The sequence below is a fragment of the Chlamydotis macqueenii genome, chromosome 8 (genome assembly GCF_036417535.1).
Source record: "Chlamydotis macqueenii isolate bChlMac1 chromosome 8, bChlMac1.mat, whole genome shotgun sequence".
Lineage (NCBI taxonomy): Eukaryota > Metazoa > Chordata > Aves > Otidiformes > Otididae > Chlamydotis > Chlamydotis macqueenii.
This window is the reverse complement of record NC_141563.1, coordinates 33,195,573-33,215,641: the sequence shown is the minus strand read 5'-3', so window position 1 is coordinate 33,215,641 and position 20,069 is coordinate 33,195,573.

The following is a 20,069-nucleotide window of genomic DNA, read 5'->3' as shown; positions in this document are numbered from 1 at the left end:
GGAAAAATGGTTATTTATGGTCATTATGACTAATTACACGAATAGGGAAAAAAAGATCCCACTAAACTAATCCAAAAAGCCAGCAGTGCAATCCAATTACCATCATCATCATCAAGAATAAAAACGAAGACTTAACACTTTAGAAACACTCTTAAGGCCAGTCCAGACAATTTTGTTAATATGGAAACAGTGATGACTTCTCAAAAAACCAAACCAAACCAAACCAAACCCCACTACAATTAAATTTGAACAGGGCTAAAATATTTCAAGATCAGCCCCATCTATGCAGTGCAATTAAAAATATGTCAAAAACAACACTTAAAAGAGTGTGGTCATTGGAGAATATCAGTAATTACTGAACTCAACTGGTTAACCTCTGTTCTTGAAAGAGTAGTAAGAGAGACACCTATTTGGATTGATAGGAAACACCTCAATTAAAGGTCTTCTAATTTAAGTTTTCTTTTGCAGGGCCAGTTAGATCTCTCTATTAAATCAAAGATAGAAAATGGTGAAAAGAAAAAAAAAAGAAAGCCCAATACTTTCTGCAGTTAAAAATGCCATAGCAACTTAGCTGGGCAGATGGAAATAACCCACAGCAAAAATTGTTTGGTCACCAATGGTACGATAAGAAATCTGACAATAAGTAACAGGGGGATGGATGTTCCTCACTTGTCTTCAGGTACCAGTGAACTCCTCTGTGGGAAGCATATCAGGCTGTTCAGCCACAGGAATGTCCAGATCTCAGTTAGAAATCCCACCTACAACATAGCACACTTCTTGACTGTATGTGAAGAGGTGATGGAGAGCAGCGGCTGAGAGGGAGGATAAGTAACTGTTCACTGGAGCGGTTTAAGCTTTCTTCCTTTATCCTGTTTCAAAACTGATTCTCCTCAGACACAACAAAAGTGAAGAGAGATTAAGTCTATTCATTTCAAAGGGCATGTGTGCAAAGAGATATCGAAGAACGCATAGCACTAACTTGTGAGCTCCACCTTCCACTTACACTCAACTATTTTTCAAGAAGGATTCACGAAACATGTTGAGATTTTTCAAGTGCTTCATTTTTTTTGCTAGAGTGGAAAATAATCTTTTTGTTTAATAGACTAACTTTTCAAACACTTATGCCTGATCTGAAAATCTGCCAGTATTTTCTCTCTTAGCAGATAAGTAGATACTTTTCTTTGGTACTTATCTTCCATATCTTTTCCCTGACCTGGTGGCATATGAAGTGGTGCACAGAAAAATGTGATGCTGAAGGAAAAGAAAAATATTTCGCGTCAGACCAAAGGTATTATATGCCCACCTTTTATTTTCCGAGACTATCAAGTGAGGGTGCAATTGCTTTTCTGCTATTCCCTGTCCAGAATCTCCCCCCTGCACTCTTGAGCAATGCAAATCTCACAAAACTGGTTTTCCAGTCATTTTTTGTAATGTAAAGCTGGGACTACCAGGTAATTCCTAGGGACTGCACACAAAGCCTTTAACCTTTTCACCTCCATCAGATGCTTTTAAATCACTTTAGAGTGCTCTTAAAAATGTCTTCTACAGCACATATAAGAGGAAAAGGGCACAGTCCTGAAGAAGAAATCATGCATGATCCCACTGTTTTGTCCAAAGGGAATCGCACAGATGATGCAGAAAGTCTATGCATCATTTACACACTACTTAATTTCCTCAGATTTCCCTAAGATTACCTGAGACTTGAGCCGTAAGTCTTTCACTTCCCCCATCTCCTTCACTAGAGTCTGTTTTCCTCCAGAGTTTGGGGCTCTGTGGCAGTGAGATCTTCAGAAGTGGAGTTAATTTCCCACGAAGAAAGCAACAGGCTGATGTGGATGGCTACATCTCTGTTCAATATTTGGATAAACTCTGATTCAACTTACTTTTTTAGCATTTTTACAATGTAATTATTTGGAAAACAGAACAATGTACATTACCAGGAACATCTGAAAATAGAGATTGAGCAACAAGAACATTATAGGGCTTGATTTCAAAAGAATGCATGCAGCAATTATTCCAGGCTGCATTAAATTACAAAAATTGAGAAAAGCTGTGACCTAGATATTTCTCCTCTTGAAATATTTTTCATTTTAAGCATCTACTTTTTTTTTTTCAGGGTCGTTTTGTAATGAAAGGAGTATTATTTTGTTGGCAAGGTTTTTATCTTTGCAAACCCATTATGCTGTATTAACAGGTTGCAGGGGATAGTTAAACACAACAGAGACATATGTAGTCCCAGCAGAGCAGACCAACAGATTTTTGAAACAAAGATACCCTGCAGACCATTGGAAGTTATACAAAACAGACAGGAGAGCTATTTAAGAGAGGAAATTTGATATGGATCCAGCGCTGGAATTGAAAGGCTGAAAAGCTCAAAGAGCAAAATTTGAGTATAAAATGTTATCTGTGCAGGAGGGGATTAGCTAGGAGCTGAATTATATTAAAACGCACTCTATGTTAAGGAAAAGTTCTGATACATATCTTTTTTCTTCATAGGAAAAATAGTCACTTTTCATAGATTCAGTCCTCAAAAAGCGGTATCATACACAACAAATAGAAGAATAGCTCCATATACTGAGAAATGAATGGGGTTTTTTTGGTGTAATTGAGTGCTTTAGAAAGGCAGAAAAGACTCAGACAAAATTTAGTATCCTGTCAAGAGCTTTCAAAATAGTGTGTAAAACTGAATGAAAAATACCAAACACAAGGACATTGTAATTGGAATAATTACTCTGATTCAGGGTCCATATTGGCTGGGAAAATTATCTGGTGAGTCATATTTTTTTTTTAATCTGCTCCTAAATAGTGTTTAGCAACATCGGCTAAGTTCATCTGGAGAAGTCTTACAGGATTAATGACTGCTGACAGTGAATTGTAATTTACTGAAACGTTACTCTTGTCTGCGATGAAGTGAAGTACTTCCCATCTATACACAAACTGCTTTACCTGAACTGGTTTATCAGATATTATTAAGAGTTCTCTTATAAGTTCTCCTGCATCCTGATAAAACAGTTTTGCAAATCCTTAATTGCATCATTCACAGGTCAAAAGCAATTTTCCCTGGGACTTTATTGCCTCTTTGAAGTATTAACTGGTAGAAACACTACTCTCTGCATCACACCTAGCAAGATCAGGGTCCAGCAGAAATATTGCCGTTTCAGATGAAGACAGTCAGATGGGGGCTCTGATGAAGGCTTGAAGTCAGGCAACCAACACTCCTTTCCCAGGGCCAGATGTGTTCTTAGCCACTGCCTCCATGACTCAGGGCAGCCCACGCTGCAGTTACTGCACACCACGGGCACGGCAGTGATGTAGGGAGCCCTGCCTGCCTCTGTGGGCAAGAGGAAAAGAATGTAGAAGCGATAATCCCTGAAGAATTAATCTCTAACTGGATGCACTGATTTCCTCACAGCCTACCTCAGCCTAACGAAGCCCTTATCAGTGACAGCAAGAGAAACTGGTTGCAAAAGCAGATTACTGCAAGACACATTTATGATTTACACAAAAATCCAGCCATTAAAAACACTTGTCTTTACTAGAAACCACGGATAAGAGCAGAAAGATGCCAAAGAACCAACAATGTTTCCAAGAGGGAGCATTGTCCTTGTGCCACCAGGTTTACCCCAAAGTTGGGAGGACACCTGCAAGTTGTTGAGCTGCACGTGATTGTGATCTACCTGTGGCAAGTGGAAACCTGTCGCGGTTTTCACTGGAAAAAAAAAAAAAAAATCATCCTATGGAGTTGATTTCTCAAGATCAGAAGATCCAAGCCCTGTGCCCACAGCTCCCTCAGAGCTCGACAACTCTGGGTAGGAAATATTTTCCTACATCCTCAATAATGGCTTTACCCACTCAAAATAGATTTTCAGTATAAATATGTCCTACACAAATTGAAAGCACTTACATTTGAAAGAGCTATTCACATCTATTAAGTCAGACAAATGATTGAAATTTAACATTAAAAGTGAAGCTCCACACCTTGTACCATTTATCGACAGGAAATTAGGAACAATTAGATCTCTGTAAAACAAGGCAAAACCACGATTGCCGAAGGTCAGACTTCAGGAAAACTCTGCAGAAGGCTCAACAGCAGAAATTCTTTATAGGTATGCTTCTTTACACTTTTATTGTACATATGGTTTCAGCGACAACCAGGTAAAATGGACAAAACCAGATTTCCCCCACCAGCTGTAACAAATTCAAGCCTTTCCCGCCCCCCTCTCCTGTTATAAACAAGCAGAAACACTGCACAGAGCAGACACTGGTCTTTTATGGGAGTTATTGTGCTCTGGAATGGGAAGAGGACTGGCAAAGATTGCTTGCAAGTACAGAAATGAAAGGAGGAGAATTAATTTTCTGCAACTCGTTATGTGTATTTCTCGAGTTTTAATACTCGCACATTCAGAAAGTTCACAATGAAACACCTTGTGTAAATATTGAGAGCCCCTGCCTGGAATTCTCACAATGAGCTGTCAGCAGATAAACTTTCACCTGTTACTTTCCATAAATGGATAACCTTGAAAACACACACGCACAAAAAACCCCCACCAAGATCTCATGATTTCTTTTCTTCAAAAATGGACTGAAATGCGGATTCCCAATATGTGTATGTTAGGCTAGAAACGAAGACCCATTTTCCAAAACGTTATGTCCAACTCAAACCAATTTTGAATAAAATTCCATTGGAGTTCTGAGGGTTTAAAGTTTTTATACACAAAGTACATTAGATACACAGATAGACAGATAGGGATTTTTTTTTTTTCCTTCTAACTCCCAGTTCTGGCTAGCACTAGAGCCAAACATGCCAAAACACAGCAAAGAGGACTATTCTCTTGACACTCCCAGCTGTGGCCAGAAGAAATTGTGCCTGAAATCGCGTGAGAAAATTTCAAGACAAATGAGCTTTGGCTAGCTCTGCTGTGAAGGTTTGGATGCTTATTTAAAGTGAAGTGACCCCAAACTGAAAAGCACTGGATGTTCACTCGTCACTAATTTCTAATAGTCACTCTGAGACAAGGTGAAACAGTCAAGAAAGGATTACGGGCTCCTTGCTTGCACAGAGGCAAAGGAGGAAAGGAAAAGTCTCTGGGGTTTGTAGGCCATGTTGGCTGGAGAAATTGTTTTTCTTTGGCGTTATGCAAGAGTTTTGATGTTTGAACAATACCCTATGCCCAAAGGCAGAGAGTGACGGCAGCCATCTGGGTGGCATGGTTCCTTGCAGGCAAGTCAACAGCCGTTGCCGTGGTCTGGCCCTACTTCTCTTCTGTGCACAGAGAAGAGGACATTTGTGGAGGAGGACACAGAAAAGGCATACCTCAGTCTTCTGTGGGACAAACAAGACAATTCTAGTCCCTCTGCTCTGCCACCCCCTGAGGCGCATCCTCCACTATGCATTGGGCCATCTCCAAGCAGCCTTGAGCAAGGCTGAAGGGGTAGAAACAAACATTGAGCGATTCCCTTGGAAAAGCTTATTTGGGGGGGCTGGAGGCGATGAAGGGTGAGTGCGATGGAGGAGGAGAAGGAGAATTTGTGGTCTGGAAAATCAGGGAGCCTTTTCTGTCACTGGCCCCTCAGACGAGTGCAGCTGAGATGAGTATGTGCTTTTACAAGCAATTATTTTAAAGTGTGCCCAGAGGATGCAACAGTCAGGCTTTATAGGATATGTAATACACACTGTGACAGTATATGGTGCTATTGCAGGCCAAAATTACAATTCTGGGACCTCGCAGCTTGCAGCTGCTCAGTAAAACAAAGGAAATCCCACCGAAAGGAAAAGGGAGGGGGGTTAATATGCTTTTAAGTAAAATCCAAAACATAGATTATATGACTTCCCTCATTTCAGGGCTTTTCTGTGCCTTTAGGGGCAGCTGGAGGAAATATGAAAGAGCATCTTCCCTAGAGCTTTCCCTAGTGAGGGCTGGGGAGAGCGAGGAGGGGGACACAGCCACTGCAGGCACACCTCACGTGTGCACATCTCGGAGGAGACAGAGCTGGTGGTGGCCCTTGCACTGGTAATGTCACAACTGTGATGTCCCTGTTGGTTCCTCAGAGTAGATCTCCAGGAGCACTGATGCCACGGTTCAGTCCCACATCTTTATTAACATGTCACGGGCCAAGAAGCCAGAGAAGCATCCAGCAGGTTAAACATCTGCCTAACTGGAAGCAATGAAGATAATTTTTTGGGAGAGGCTTGCAGCTAGTCCTGGATGTTGACTGGAGCAGGACAGTGCTTCGGGAACACAGGCAGCCAAGGACACAGGCTGTGGGAGATCTGTCCCACCACAGGAACCACACAACAGATTTTGTCTTTCATGGTGCTTATTACGCCACTCACTCTAACCTGTTTAGTAAGTGACATATTGTTCTACACTCTAAATCACTTCCCACAAATAACATTTCTGTTAGCTTGTTTTCTTCTCTAAAAGTTACTTTAGTTTGGGGAAACTTTGTCACTGTATTCCAGGAGTCCGGCTAAGAGTGTGTACAGATGTTGGCAGGACAGCCTCAAGACAAGTCAGGATCTGACCAAGTACTCTTGCAACCAGATCGATCAACACAACGCGTGAGCAGATGTGATACAGACCTCGGACAAGGCACGCAAAGTGTGAGAAGAACAGTGAAGCACAGAAAGGAGATGGTTAAGCACTCTTGAAAGCTCTGGGCACGGGCAGCACCTCCTTTGTGACTTGCATGACACGCAGTGTTATCAGAGCTTCAAGAAGCTGTAACATTGCTTCAATGGCAAAAGGAAATGGCACAGATCAGATGGAGTTTGTGCTTTATTTCATCATTGCAGCTCTGCTGGGAGCATATTTCCAGGTGGTAAGTGTTGCTCAGCTGCTGGGCTTCAACTATTCCTTACCTTGAAGCCCTTCTTGGAAATGCAAATAAACGTGTAGAAGTTTCTGAGCCATTTTCTCTGCAGCAGCAGCAGCCAGCAGACCTCAGCTGCACTGCCCACAGCCAGCTCCACGTTACACGCTTGAGAGTATTTGTAGGACAGAAGGTGATGGCGCCCGTTCATGCAGAGCTGCTGTGGTGCCTGAACTCCCTGTGTTCACCAGAGGCAATGGACATGCAAAGGGGATTTGGGGATCAGGTGAGCTGGTCTGTCCCTGGAACCATTCACCTGTTCACACCAGGTAGCATCGTGGAGGCACCATGGAGGACATGTCAGGGCACAGCACTCTGAGGCTTTGCCCAGAGCTGGAGGATGGGCTTTGTACCCTGTGGTCCAGAAAGGTACCTACAGAGTAACGAAAGCAAAGGCTTTCATTAGTCCGTTAGGCTTTCGGACAAACGAAAGCAAAGACCTGTTAACTAAGATGCTGGATGCAGAGTTAGGAAGTCTGAAGTAATATATTAGGTCAAAAACTCCATTAACTCAAGCTGAGTAAAAACATCACCGGTAACAACTATCCAAGTTTCACACAAAACCCCTTTGGCTCCCTGGTTCTCGCAATTTTATCAACATTTGATCTCCTTTGACATCAGAGCTGGCTTCTGTCTCTAGATCATTTTGTCTAGACTCAGTGTTTACATTAGACTTACCCAGATTGGCACCGTTCGCTTGGCAACCTTTTTGTGTGCGCGTGTGTATGCTTATAGCAGCTTTGTTTACGCAGTTTCCCACTGAGTTTGTGACCAAAAATAAACACAGAATTAAATGTGAGCAATACTCAGTGGGACACTAAATGAATTTTATAGGGTTTGCCTCTGAAGCAAAGGATATGAACTGATTTTCAGACATCTACAAAGGGCCATAATCAAACCCAGATCGTCAGACAAGAGCGATTGTTCGGGTGAGCTGAATTTCTTCTGCTTTTCACCATTGGAACAATTACCAAAACCTCAGTCATGTTCAATATGTAAAGTGCCAGCACAACTCAAGCCTCAAAAAATTTTCAAGACAGCAGCCCAGGGCCAGCAAGAGTCAATGAAGAGCTGCAGAGTCCAGTGGACTTCGTGTGAGAGCTGGAACAATGTTGGTAAAAGGGGTGTTTCATAGCTCATGATGGCTGGAGGTATCTACTCCATCTAGGAATCAGCTGCTGAAGTTCAACTTCCTAAAACACCTAGGAAAAGGCTTTTTTTAATGAGAGGATGCATAGAGCCATGTATATGAAAGCCAGAAAACACTTATAACTACCCAGCCGCCCCCCTGCAAAAGCCCTGACTGCAATGGCCCTGGAAACATTCAAGGCCAGGTTGGACAGGCCTCCGAGCAACCTGATCTGGTTGGAGATTTCCCTGCTCCTTGCAGGGGGGGTTGGACGAGATGGCCTTTAAAGGTCCCTTCCAACCCAAACCACTCTATGATTTTAATATTTCCCAAGGTAATTCAGATGTGCACGCCTGAGTCACAGTGTCCTCTAGACAAACATCTGTCCTTGAGTCAAAGGGCCTACAAGGCTTCAGCTAGATCCCTTCCTCCATCGGTGCTCTTTGTCCTGGGCAAGAAGAACTAAAAATTAACCATAACTATAAACCCAATATTTGGGTAATGTGACTATCCAGGTCTTGAAAAGAGGAAGCGATGTGAACATTTAGGGTATGAGCAAAATTCAGCCAGGGACCAAAAGAGTTCACAGGAAACTGCCATGTTTGCGTTCACCCAAAACTTTGCATTTTGTTCATGGGTTGTTAGTGTTAATCGCTCTAATCAAGTTAACTATCAAGATATTGTGTACTCCTGAGCTGTTCTTTCTTCTAAATGCTTCTCCCTGGTCATGTTCCCATGACATACACTGGCTGCAGCTGGGCTGTTCCCTCATTGAAAATGAGATTTCACAAAAGCAATAGGATGAAAGTTTGTCCAGTCAGAAGGAAACAGCCTGGTGAACAGAGGCACTAGGTTTTCTGCTGCATCCAATGCTGCCTTGAATGGATTTTGCTTTCAGGAGACAGGAAAAACACAAAATACTCATACTTACTTAGCAAAGCAGTTGCTTTTACCGGGGCTGAGCTTTCTGAAATTGCACCAAATGCTTGAAAAGGTAGGGTTTGCAGCAGATACCCATAATTTGGAATGATTCCTGTTCTTCTCTGTAGAGTTTTTATTGATTTTCTTGGACTCATTTGTCCTTCTAGCTATCAGATCCATATGACCTCCCCGGCTGATGGCAGATCTCCAGCAAGACAGCTTGAACGGCACACACGAGTTACGTATGTATTCATGGCTGCAGAAACGCAGCTCCTGAGCCAATATAATGAGTACAAGGCGCAGCTGAGCTGATATGAAGTAATGTGTGGATGTCAATTTTCAGCCAATAGTGAAGTGTCAGGACACAATTGTTTGGCAAGCCCTTTGCCCTTTATGTGTCCAAAACAGCGTGTGGATGCCTTTGTACAGCGAGAGGCTCTGGATGTTACAGGAAGCATTCCTCATTGCTTTCCGTTAGGTCCAAGAAAACTGCAAAACTCTCAGAAATTAGAAGTGAATCACAGGTCATTTCTATTGCAAAATCTCAGCGATAACCCTTGGTCACTCAAATCTTCTCTTTCACGTGTAATCACATCTTACGAGCTGTGGTGTGATATTCCACTTACGTATATGGAGTAAGAAACGATGACTCGCACCTTTTCCCAGTTGTTGTAAAGACAGTCCTCCCTGTATAACACTATGATATATATCTGATTGTGGTGATATGAGGTTCACGTATGTTTTAGCTCCTTGTGTAATTTCCAGCCTGTATTCTGGAAATGAAACAACTAGAAAATCCCAGCTTGTCCAGTCGGTCTTAAAATGAAGCATATTATGGGCATCAGTGGAAAAAGTACAGGCCAAGTTTGTTAGAAGTATAAACTTACAAACTTGTAAAGGAAATTTAATGTCAAAATTAATGTGCAGACTCTGGAGAAAACCTTGCTGGTGTCCAGATATGCAGATAAAGAATAACCGAACACATTTGCTCAGATCCTCGCACAATCTTACATCTAATGAGAGCTGCCCGCGGCAGAATCTATCGATGCAGAGATGGAAATCTCAGGCTGGGGACAGGCTGCCAACCCTCACGCTGCTGGTGAGCTCACGGGCAGTTTTTCCATGGCACTACAGTGTTTATTTTGCAGGCATTAATTAAGATCCAAAATAAGGCTGGAAAATAGTTTTTCTGCAGAATCACATTGTAGGCAAGTATAGTTGAGACGTGATTTTGCAATTGAAACCTGACAGCCGTTACACTCAGAAACACCTTTCTATTCAAGTTGACGACCAATTTGAGGGAACAAAGGGGCTTAGGGGAAATGAAGAAACTCAGTAGGTGAAACATTATGATTCCAGGAATGGCTATTCCCAGGTTATCTATTTTAGGCTAGCTGGGCTTCCCAGGAAGCCTTGACAGAGTTTCCTAGCCGTGGTGAGCAAAGCACGGAGTCATCTTGTCCCACCTTACCGCTACAACAAGCTCTTCCAGAAACCTGCCGTGGAGATCTCCTCCGCAGATAAGCGGCAGTTTTTCTTGAGTGAGGGCCATGGTGTCTGGACAATAGCAGTCATCACAACAACCTCCTGTGACAGTGAAGTTCACAAGCTAACTATAGGATGCCCGAGGAGCTATTTCCTGGTATTCTTTCACTTTCCACCGGCTGTTGTTGTTATTAATTAACTCATTATTAGTTTCAGGTATGATGCAGCACCAGGTCATTGTTGTTCTTACTAAGGAAAAATAATTCGCTGCCTGGCCTCTGCTTGGATGAAAGCTCATTTCTCTCTGGGGAGTTTTCAGCCTTAGTCCCTCTCCGGCAACAAAGCTGTGATTTTAGCACCCTCCAAATCACTAGATTACACTAAAAGTGGAAATCAGGGAGTGAAGTAAAAGTCACAGTATTTCCCACGAGGACTTCTTCATATGGATAGTCAGCAGGATGGTCACTTATGTGTACAAGAAATTGTAGTAAAATAAACACACCCTCCAAACTTTCTGGGCTCTAAACCATCCTGCTAAATTTGATTATCACTTAAGTGATTTAGAAAGCAAGATGTTCTCTGTGTTATAAGAATTTATTCACAATGTCAGCTAAAAGTGATAGACACTACAGTAATTCAAACCAGAGGGTGTGGGGGGGGAAGAGTTATGAAAACTTGGCTTAGACCGGAGACCAGAGAAGAAGTTGAAGGAAGAGCAGCATTTTTGAGGGAAAGGCGAATTGAAGGAATGAAGTTTTGAAATTCCTGTCTTTCCTGCCTCCCCAGTAAGCAGGAGAATCTAGCATTTGCTGGCTTCATGGGGAACAAAGCAGAGCTTGAAGTTTTAAGCTTCTCTGCTCCCACTGGCTGTGTCTACATGGCTGCTTAGCCTGAGGTCCTGCTCAGCCTGAGGTCCAGCTCTTATGTACACACAAAAAGAGTCTCCGGCTTGCTCAAAACTTGAGTCTGGTTTGTAAAAAAAAGAGAAAAAAAAAAAAGGCTCTGGAGAAGCACTGGACCATGCTGGTACTCAACACCGGACCCCCTGGATGTCAGAAGGACCAGGGCTTGAGTGCTGAGTGGAGACGAGCATCTCCTTGCTACGCTCTGTTCATGGGAAAGGCAAGGAGCTGCTGCACGTCGTTTCTCATGGACAGTGAGCTAAACCACCTGCAGATCTGCTCAGCACTGCCCCTTCTGCTGACCTTTCTCCCTGATGCAATCTCTTTTCCAAAATATGCACATCCCGTGCCTACTGCACATGGCTAAATTATGAATGGGAATGAGTTTTCCAAGCAGATGCTGACATCCCAGCTGATGAGATGACACAGCCTGTGAGCAACCGCCCCAACAGAGAAGTGTCAGGAAAAGATGCCATCCCTCCTGCACGGGGTCTGCTGAGCCACACAGCTCTGCACCAAATCCCACACAGGACTTCTAGAAAGCCTCAAATAATTAACAGCATGAAGTTAACCATATGTCAAACATTTCACAGCATATATCCGAACTATAAATGAGTGTCTGTTAGAATTTTACTTGGAGAAGAAAAACAATAGAGGAAGATTTATTTTTTATTAATGCTCTATCATATTTCTTACCTATCTCCCTATCCAAGAACTTCTGCAGTTCAGTATCCCAGTCTGGGCTCAGCATCATCCCAGTTATATCCCATTTGCCCATCCTTAGCTTCAAATAAACTTTGAAACAAATCAGAAAAAGTCGGGGAGACCCTCAGCATTTTATATAGCTGGAATAGAAGTGGGAACGGAGTCATCTGTATGATTTCCTTCCATCCTGGTAAAAAATAAGAGAATAAAAGTAGACCTACAGACATGCAGGAGGCAGAGAAATGTTTGTGAAAGCCTGTGCAGCACTGAGCCTGTGCCTTGTTTCCTTAAGATTTGCAACAGCAGCTCCAACAGCTCCAAACCAAGAGTAACAACAAGAAGCTCATGCCACAGCAGTGAAGAAAAAAGTCTGCTGGACATAAGTATCTACCAACATTAACTAATAATCTTGAGAGACTTGGGTCAAGAATTTCAATCACAATCCTAGGAAGTAGGTGAATTGGGGATCCTAGACCTTCATGTGCATAGGTTGCATGGGGGTCTTAGACCTTCAAAAAGGGAGATTCACATTGATCCAGAATAAGACATGTGGGTCCACTGTGCCCAACCTCAGAGTTTTACAGACCTCAGATGCAGAGTCTCTGGGAATTTGTGTCTTGGTCAAGATAAGAGTTCATGCTTTTGGAGCATTTCTTCCAAATTTTCTATCTGGCACAAGAAAATGGGCAACCTGATAATTCTGCCATCAGAAACATCTTTATTAAGATGCTCTGAAAGAGTCTGGCAGTGAACATAGATAGGTATGCAGCTACCAAACCAGGACATGCCCAGGTGGGCACAGTTTCTCAGAGGTTACCTGTCAGCCCCAACATCAACCCAGCCCTGACATCGCATTTCAACTACTCTTCAGCACGTGAGCTGCAGGAACTAAATGTTGACACTCGCAAACACAGCTTCATGTCTTTTATTGTAAAGGTCTGACTCCATTTCCTGAAGCTTTTAAGTATGGCCCTTTGAGCATAATTGAATGAGACAGAAGCAAAAATCAAGAGGCCTCTGCTTTGGAAAGAGATATGACACTCGTTGATTGTTAACCACAAAACACGGGCCTCTCTTCTTTCTTCTTCTTTTTTTTTTTGTTAGCATTAACTTCACAGTTTTTTCTTCCTTTGAAGTAGCTTGATGTTACCAGAGCCTAAGAACCCAAAATGTCCTCATTAGCATGTTGAGGCAGCCCTCCTTCAGGGAGTGGAGCCACCAAGCAGCCCCTGGGATAACTCTCGCATCCTAACAGTTTGGCTGTCATCGCAGCACTACCATACAAGCAGGAGGCTTGCTTTTACCTGCGCCAAACATCTCGTTTACAATTCCAGTTCTTATAACTCCTGTCCATCTGCCATACCACGCTGCTGCCCAGAGGCTCCAGCAGAATTTTCCTGGACGGTGTGTATCTAACATTTCTTGCAGGCTTGCAGCAATGCTGATGAGCCTGGTCAGCTCCACCTACAGCAACTGCAACAGTCTTTTCAGACCAAAACGGCCAAAGTCTTTGAGGGGTTAAATTTCTCTGCAGACCAACTCTTCTGTCGCCTACGTGCATATTGTTCATAATTACCTATCTAATACCAATCTGTGATTATAAGGATGAGGTGAACTGTAATGACTGTCTTTTGTCATCTCCTGCCTAACCCAAGCATGAACCTTGTCCCGTTGTCACCTCCTGCCCAACCCAGGTGTGACACTTGTCCTGAATTATTTTCTCTACCCAGTCCCCAGGGTGTCTCTGAGTCATGCTGAGCACCTGGAAGAAAACAACCCAACCTTGGTTTCTAGTGCTGGAGAATCCTACCAGTCCCATCCATCAATCAAATCTTTATAAGGTATCTTACGGCTAACTGCTTTCACCATTAAATTTTTAGTTCTGTTTCTAGCCCAGACCTGTCTGGACGTTACTTACAGCCATTGTATCTTGTTATAGCTCCTTTTGACATGCAAAAGAGATCCCATTGCCACATTCATTTTCTCCAAATTTCAAGTTGATTGGACAATTTTTTAAAAAAATAAAATCTAAGATCATTGGGCAGTCTACAATGACAACAAGGGAAAGAAGCACATTTCCATACTACTGCTTTGCCCTCAGCAATGCCCAATCCAAAGTCAAACAGCAATGCTGTAGCAGGACAGGAATTGTACAGAAGTGTGAGCCAGTATCCATCTACTCGTCTGATCCAAAGAATCACCATTTCCTTAACTCTGAAACCTTCATAAAACGAAACATTTCTTGGATGTTCTCTGACACATGAGCACCAGCTTTTCAAAGTCAGTGGGAGCCTTTCCACACCCAGTAGTGGACATTTTATCAAGTTCTAACTTCTTTTGTAAATGAAGCTGGGCTAAAATCTCCAAATTCTACAATAATTTGAACTTTACTGCCTATGCAAGAGAAAAGCAGCCAAAAAAACCCCCTGAAATAAATGTATGAAAAAGAAACAGTAAAGTAAGGCTTCCCGGAACAGCATTCACTGACAATGATGTAGCTTTGTGATTGCTTTCATATTTTTTTATGTATCTCCAAGAAAGAATAAAGTGAAATATATGATTTTCCAAATTTGTGCGAAAAAGACAGTTCCCAGAGTATACATTTAATGATAGCACCAGAGGAAGACAATTTTTCCTATCCTTTCCAAGTTCCCTGCCCACTGTAAAAAGGACATCAACAGGAAGAAATCCCACACAGAAGGGGCGGGTGTAAGGACACGTTTGATTAAAGTGAATCAATTCTTTCTAGCTCAGCTGGTTTGAAAGGGCTCTGGTGAGCAGCTTGTCATCTACTGGAGATCGCCCGAATCCGAGGTCTCACTGGGGCTCATCGAAATAGGCTGTTCACTCATCAGGCCAACACGAGAGTGCCAAACATCTGGCCCCAGAGGAACTTCTCATACCTGATGAGATCATGGTCTTTTGGGGTTTTTTGAGAGTTTTATTTCTTTGGAAGGAGAATTTGCAGAAGGGCAGGTTATCTGGGTCCTTGGCCATCATGCAAAGCCAAGCTCAAGCTGCCTACGTAGTGCTCAGCAGAAAGCGGCGGTGATCCCTGGTCAATGGGAGATAAAAAACTGATATGAAGTGAAGGAAAGACCACCCCTCATACAGCACTTCCAGTTAAACTAAAAGAGAAATGTCTGCCATAAACAACATAATATATGTAAACTTCACTTGTACTTAAAACCAGACTTGAAAAAATACTAGTGGGAGAAGAAACACCAACAAATCAAAAGTGGCAGAGGATAAAGGCGGATTTCAGAGAGGTCTGAAGGAGAAGGCAGGCCAGACGGAGCACAGCCATCCGTGAGCTCACAGTAACATCCTCCCAGCAAGGGAGGATTTCAAGAGCCAAATAAGTCCACGAAACTCACACCGGGCCTTCAGCCATGGCAGACATATTACACTTGAAGAGACACATTCCTTAATCAAGACCACAAAGCCCTTAAAACTATCAGGCAAGTTGGTCCAGACTTTCTGGCAGGATTTCTACAGAGCAGCAAGAGCTACGGTGTGATGGTCACTCATAAATCAACAAGCTACTGCTGCATTGGTGATGTAAAGAACTGAGGTCCATCAGGGACCACTCAGCATCTGTCTGGGACAGAATTGTGTTGGGATGTGATGCTGTGACACCGAGCATCTGACTGAGACTTGACCTTGGCAATAACCTCTGCATGGAGTTAGAGAGAGGGAAGCTACCGGGAATTGTGCTCTTGATGGAGGTTTCCTGGGGGGAAATTGGGGAAATCATTCTGCTATCTTGGTGGAGCCCAGTTATTCCTGGACAGACTTCCTCACTAGTCACTATTTCTGATCTGTTTTCGGTTAAACACCAAAAGACTGCTTTCTAAGTCATAGGAAATAGCCTTAAACTAAATGATCACAACTTGACTCACTTTAAGTAAAATGATGGCTCTCAGTATCAAAAAGGAAATAGAGCTGGAGGAGTCAGGGGGACTGAAGGGCTCAGTGACTGCTATGATGAAGGGGATTGGAATTTCTATTAGGAAACACAAGAAGATACTTGGAAGGACCCCTCACTGACCTACACGGATATCTTAAGTGGCAAAAGAGCAGCAGTCTTATCAAGAGTGCAAAAAGAGACACAAAAGCAACAAAGAAAGCATCTTAGAGGCTGGGGAGAGGAGAGGTTAAAAGAGAACTGTCAAAATTAACCTAGCTAGGCTTTTTAATGAGGGAAAAAAAGCCTTAGATGTTTTCCAGCCTCTAACAGCCAGAACATGGAGAAGGGAAAAGGGTTGTGGTGCAGTAAAAATGGAACAGAAAGAGGAGATCTGAGGGTAACCCCAACCAGCTTGCCTGTGGTGCTCAGCAAAGAACTGCTGCAGAGCGTGGGGCGAAGGCAGGGCGGCAAGTGAGAAGAGGACACAGAAAGGATGGAGCTGAGAGGGAGTCACAGTCATAGCATCCCACGGGGTTGTCCAGAGGGATGGGGAAATCTCCATCCTGGGGTTTGAAAAGAAGAGGGACAAGAAACTGCAAGGCAGGAGCCCAGATTTGTAAACCCTAGACATGCAATAACTGCATTTGGGAAAGGAGCAAGGAGGAAAGTACAGTTTAGGCACTGGCAGGCCACTGAATCTGAGCTGACAGCGTGGGGAACTTTCAAATGCACTCTTTCAATAAAAAATAGATATTGTGAATCAGGCTCTGCCTCCACTCTCATTCCTTCCAAGAAATGTGTCCCAGCTCTCTCCTGGCAGGACATGAGTCACCCCGACCACCCTCAGTGAAAGTCAGCCATGTCCGCGTGGGAAGAAGAAAGCCCCTGGCACACGCCACGGATGTTGCCTTCCTGGGCATCGTCTGGGTAACATACTTCCAGCCCGAGCTGCCATTCATTTTTGGCAAATGCCTAACAGTGACTTGCAAAACTTGCTACTGTGTTTTTCATCACAGCTGCTCTGGGAATACTTTTCTGGCACAGAGAACACTGCTACCATCATGACAAGAACAATTACATGAGTAAAAAAAGCAGGCCAAAAAGATATAAGGTTATTGTCGGGGTGAGGGCAGGGGAATTATTGAGATGAGTTGTCTACAAAATAGCTTAAGCGAGTTGATTTCTTATCATGACATCACAAATTACGCTGACTCAATTACAATGAGTGATAATCATGACAAAAACTGCTCTAGCTATGGCCTTAGGAGATGAAAATCGAGGGGAGGCATTAGCAGGGGGTGGAGAAAAAAGAAGAAATAAAATTAAGTCACAGGCAGGAGAACAAAAAGCTTCGGTACATATTAAGCCAACAGAGATTGGTTTAAATTATAGTGTTTGAGTGGAGTAGCAGGAAAAACGACTCCACCAAAGCAAGGCAAGGATTATCTTATAGTGTGTGTCCTATATAAAGCCAAGCACCCTGCGGGGGATTAGGGCTCAAAGCAGTCCTGGCAGTGCCAACAACCCAGAAAAGGTGCCTGCACCTGGTCCCCAGGGAGAGGGGGTATATAGGATCAGAGCCCTGTATCCTCATGTCTTGTTCTCATCATATAGTGCTTCTGATAAACCCACCTAACATCCCTATAATCATAGAATCATAGAACAATAATAATACTAGAGGAATTTTATGCCTCTTTAAGTGCTCAGCATCTCGCAGTTCTGCTTATCAGAAATCTGCCCTTTTTCTCCTAAATGTCCTTATTTTATAGCTATACCTGGACATTAGTGTCCTCCTGGCACGGTCCCCTCTTGAGGATGCTGCAGAGCTGTAATATCCTCCTGACACAGCACGGATAACCAAGCCATTGTCTCTCCCTTCACATCAAATGGCCCTTCCTTTCCCCGGGGCTCTGGGGGCTGCTGAGCGTATTCCAGGTGGGAAACATGATCCCCCCAAAGCTACCTCTGGGTGCTGAGAAACCCACCTCTGAGAAAAGGGCTAAAAACAAATAAAACCATGTGAGAGCTAAGGAAAGCTGGAAGTAAGGAGGAGATTTGTGTAAACTTGAAATGGAGCAAGTTTTGTGTAGAAGGCTCAAGTTACGTTTTGCGGGCAGGGAGAGGCAAACGCAGGCACAAGAGCAGCGGCTTCAAAGCAACAAGGAGCCGATTTCGTCCTGGCTGCCTCAGTGCCACCCTCCACCACAAGGAAAAGTCGGGCAAATGGATCCTTTCAGATCTGCTGTACACTCAAGTGAATTTTTCAAGTAAAAATATCTGAGATTTTCCTCTCAATTCTTCTCTGTTGGAAACAGCCAAGCATTTGTGGCAGGCACCGGAGGCAAGGAGCAGCCTGCCTGCCCTTGGCAAAGCTCCTGATCCAGGAGCTCAAATTTTACCTGTAGCCTGAGATTGCACACGAAAGGAAAACACATTTTTGGGTTTTGCAGGACGTTTGCTGCCTGAGCGTCAGCGGAAGGCAAAGGCACAGTGCAGGCAGCTCCGGCCGCGCTCCCCCACAGACCACCCACCACCTCCGGGCACTCGCTCACAGCGAGCGCTTGTTCTCCCACCGGTGTCTTCAGGACACCCCAGGCCGTTGAGGGACCGAGGGCGATTTGAAAGCTAGGCAAACATAAACAGTTGCAGGTTTAGCAAACAGGAGATAGAGATTTTTGCGATAGAGCTGTCACTCTAGAGAGTGAGACATAACTATAAAGTCAAAATGAATAACCTGTCTGGCTTGGGAGCATGTAAAATGTGCTGAGGGCAGGAGTTATGCAACATGGCGAGATGTTTATCAGTTCTGGTTTTTTCATTTTTTTTTTTTCCTGAAATTTGAACCGAGAGCTGGAAAGGGGGATGCTGGGGGTGAGAGAAAACAGGGACTCTTCATTCCTTGGGCTGTTGTTTCAAAAGCAGGACATGGAGACGGTGATACTGGGAATAATGTAAAAGCAGCCTGTAGTTTGCTCCCCTCTGACTACTTTCAAGGAAGATTCAAATGTGACAACAGCGAGGGAAAAAGGGATAGACCCTCTCCCACCCAACAGCCCTTCGACATTAACACTGATGTAGTCAGGGCTCATTCTGGGAACAGGGCGCTCAAGCGCGTCTCTGCCACGCTTAGTGATGTGGGATACTGCTGCCGCCTCTGCACTTAGCAACAACTTAAAAAAAAAAAAAAAGCCTTTCATAGGAGATTAAAACCAAATCTAAATGCTGCTGCATGTCCAAATCCAGAGGAGTTGACAGCTGAGAGGTTCGGGTGAAGTCAGGAAAAGTTTGCAAGAAACACTCGTGGGTGGCAGAGTGATGTAACCCTTTAGGTAGCTCCCAGCATTTTGAGGTTAGCCATCCATTAACTTTCCATTAAAATCCTGGCAATCTTCATGCAAGCATTGCAACACCCGATTTCCGTACACCAGAGAGGGTGCCGACCTACGGGCTGCCCCCTGCACCCTCTTCCCCGGGGTGCGCGGGCGCTGCTCCGAATGTCAAGAGCCAGAAGCCGCTTGCTCCCAGGAGAAATGACTCAAACACCCGGACCAGACGCATTCCAGCGCGCAGGAAAACAACTGAAACCGTGAGTGGTCTTGCAACATCCAGCCACTCAACAGAGTGAAGCAATCATCCATATGAGCCGGTTTTCAGCTCAGTTCAGCCAAAATCTGTCTGCAGAGCCCAAGAGTAACCAGTACCAGAGTTTGCTCCTCCATGGTTTATGGAGTAACAAAACCCACAGCAACGTGGCCCCGGGTGGGCACCAGTGCCCCTTCCCACCCCACCAGCTCAGTGCAGGCAGTGGGCTGTGTGCTGGGTACCCCTAAAACACTGAAAGAGCCCACTCAGACTGAGGGATGGGCAGAGAGAAGCAGCCCAAGCTTCCCTTTGCCGGGATGCAGAACTGCTGCCCTGGGAGGAAGAACCACCTCCATATCTACGCCCTCTGTATTCAGAATCAATGGCGATGGGAGATCTGCATTTTTGGCACCTGAACAGTTATGTTAAATTTGGTTCGATTTTTTTCTTTTCTTTTGCAAGCCTGGAAAATGTTTATGCTTTAGGGAAAAGATTAAAAAAACCAAACACTCAAACAACAAAACCCAGTGAAAGTGAGTATATGTTTTTAGTGGCAAGGAGG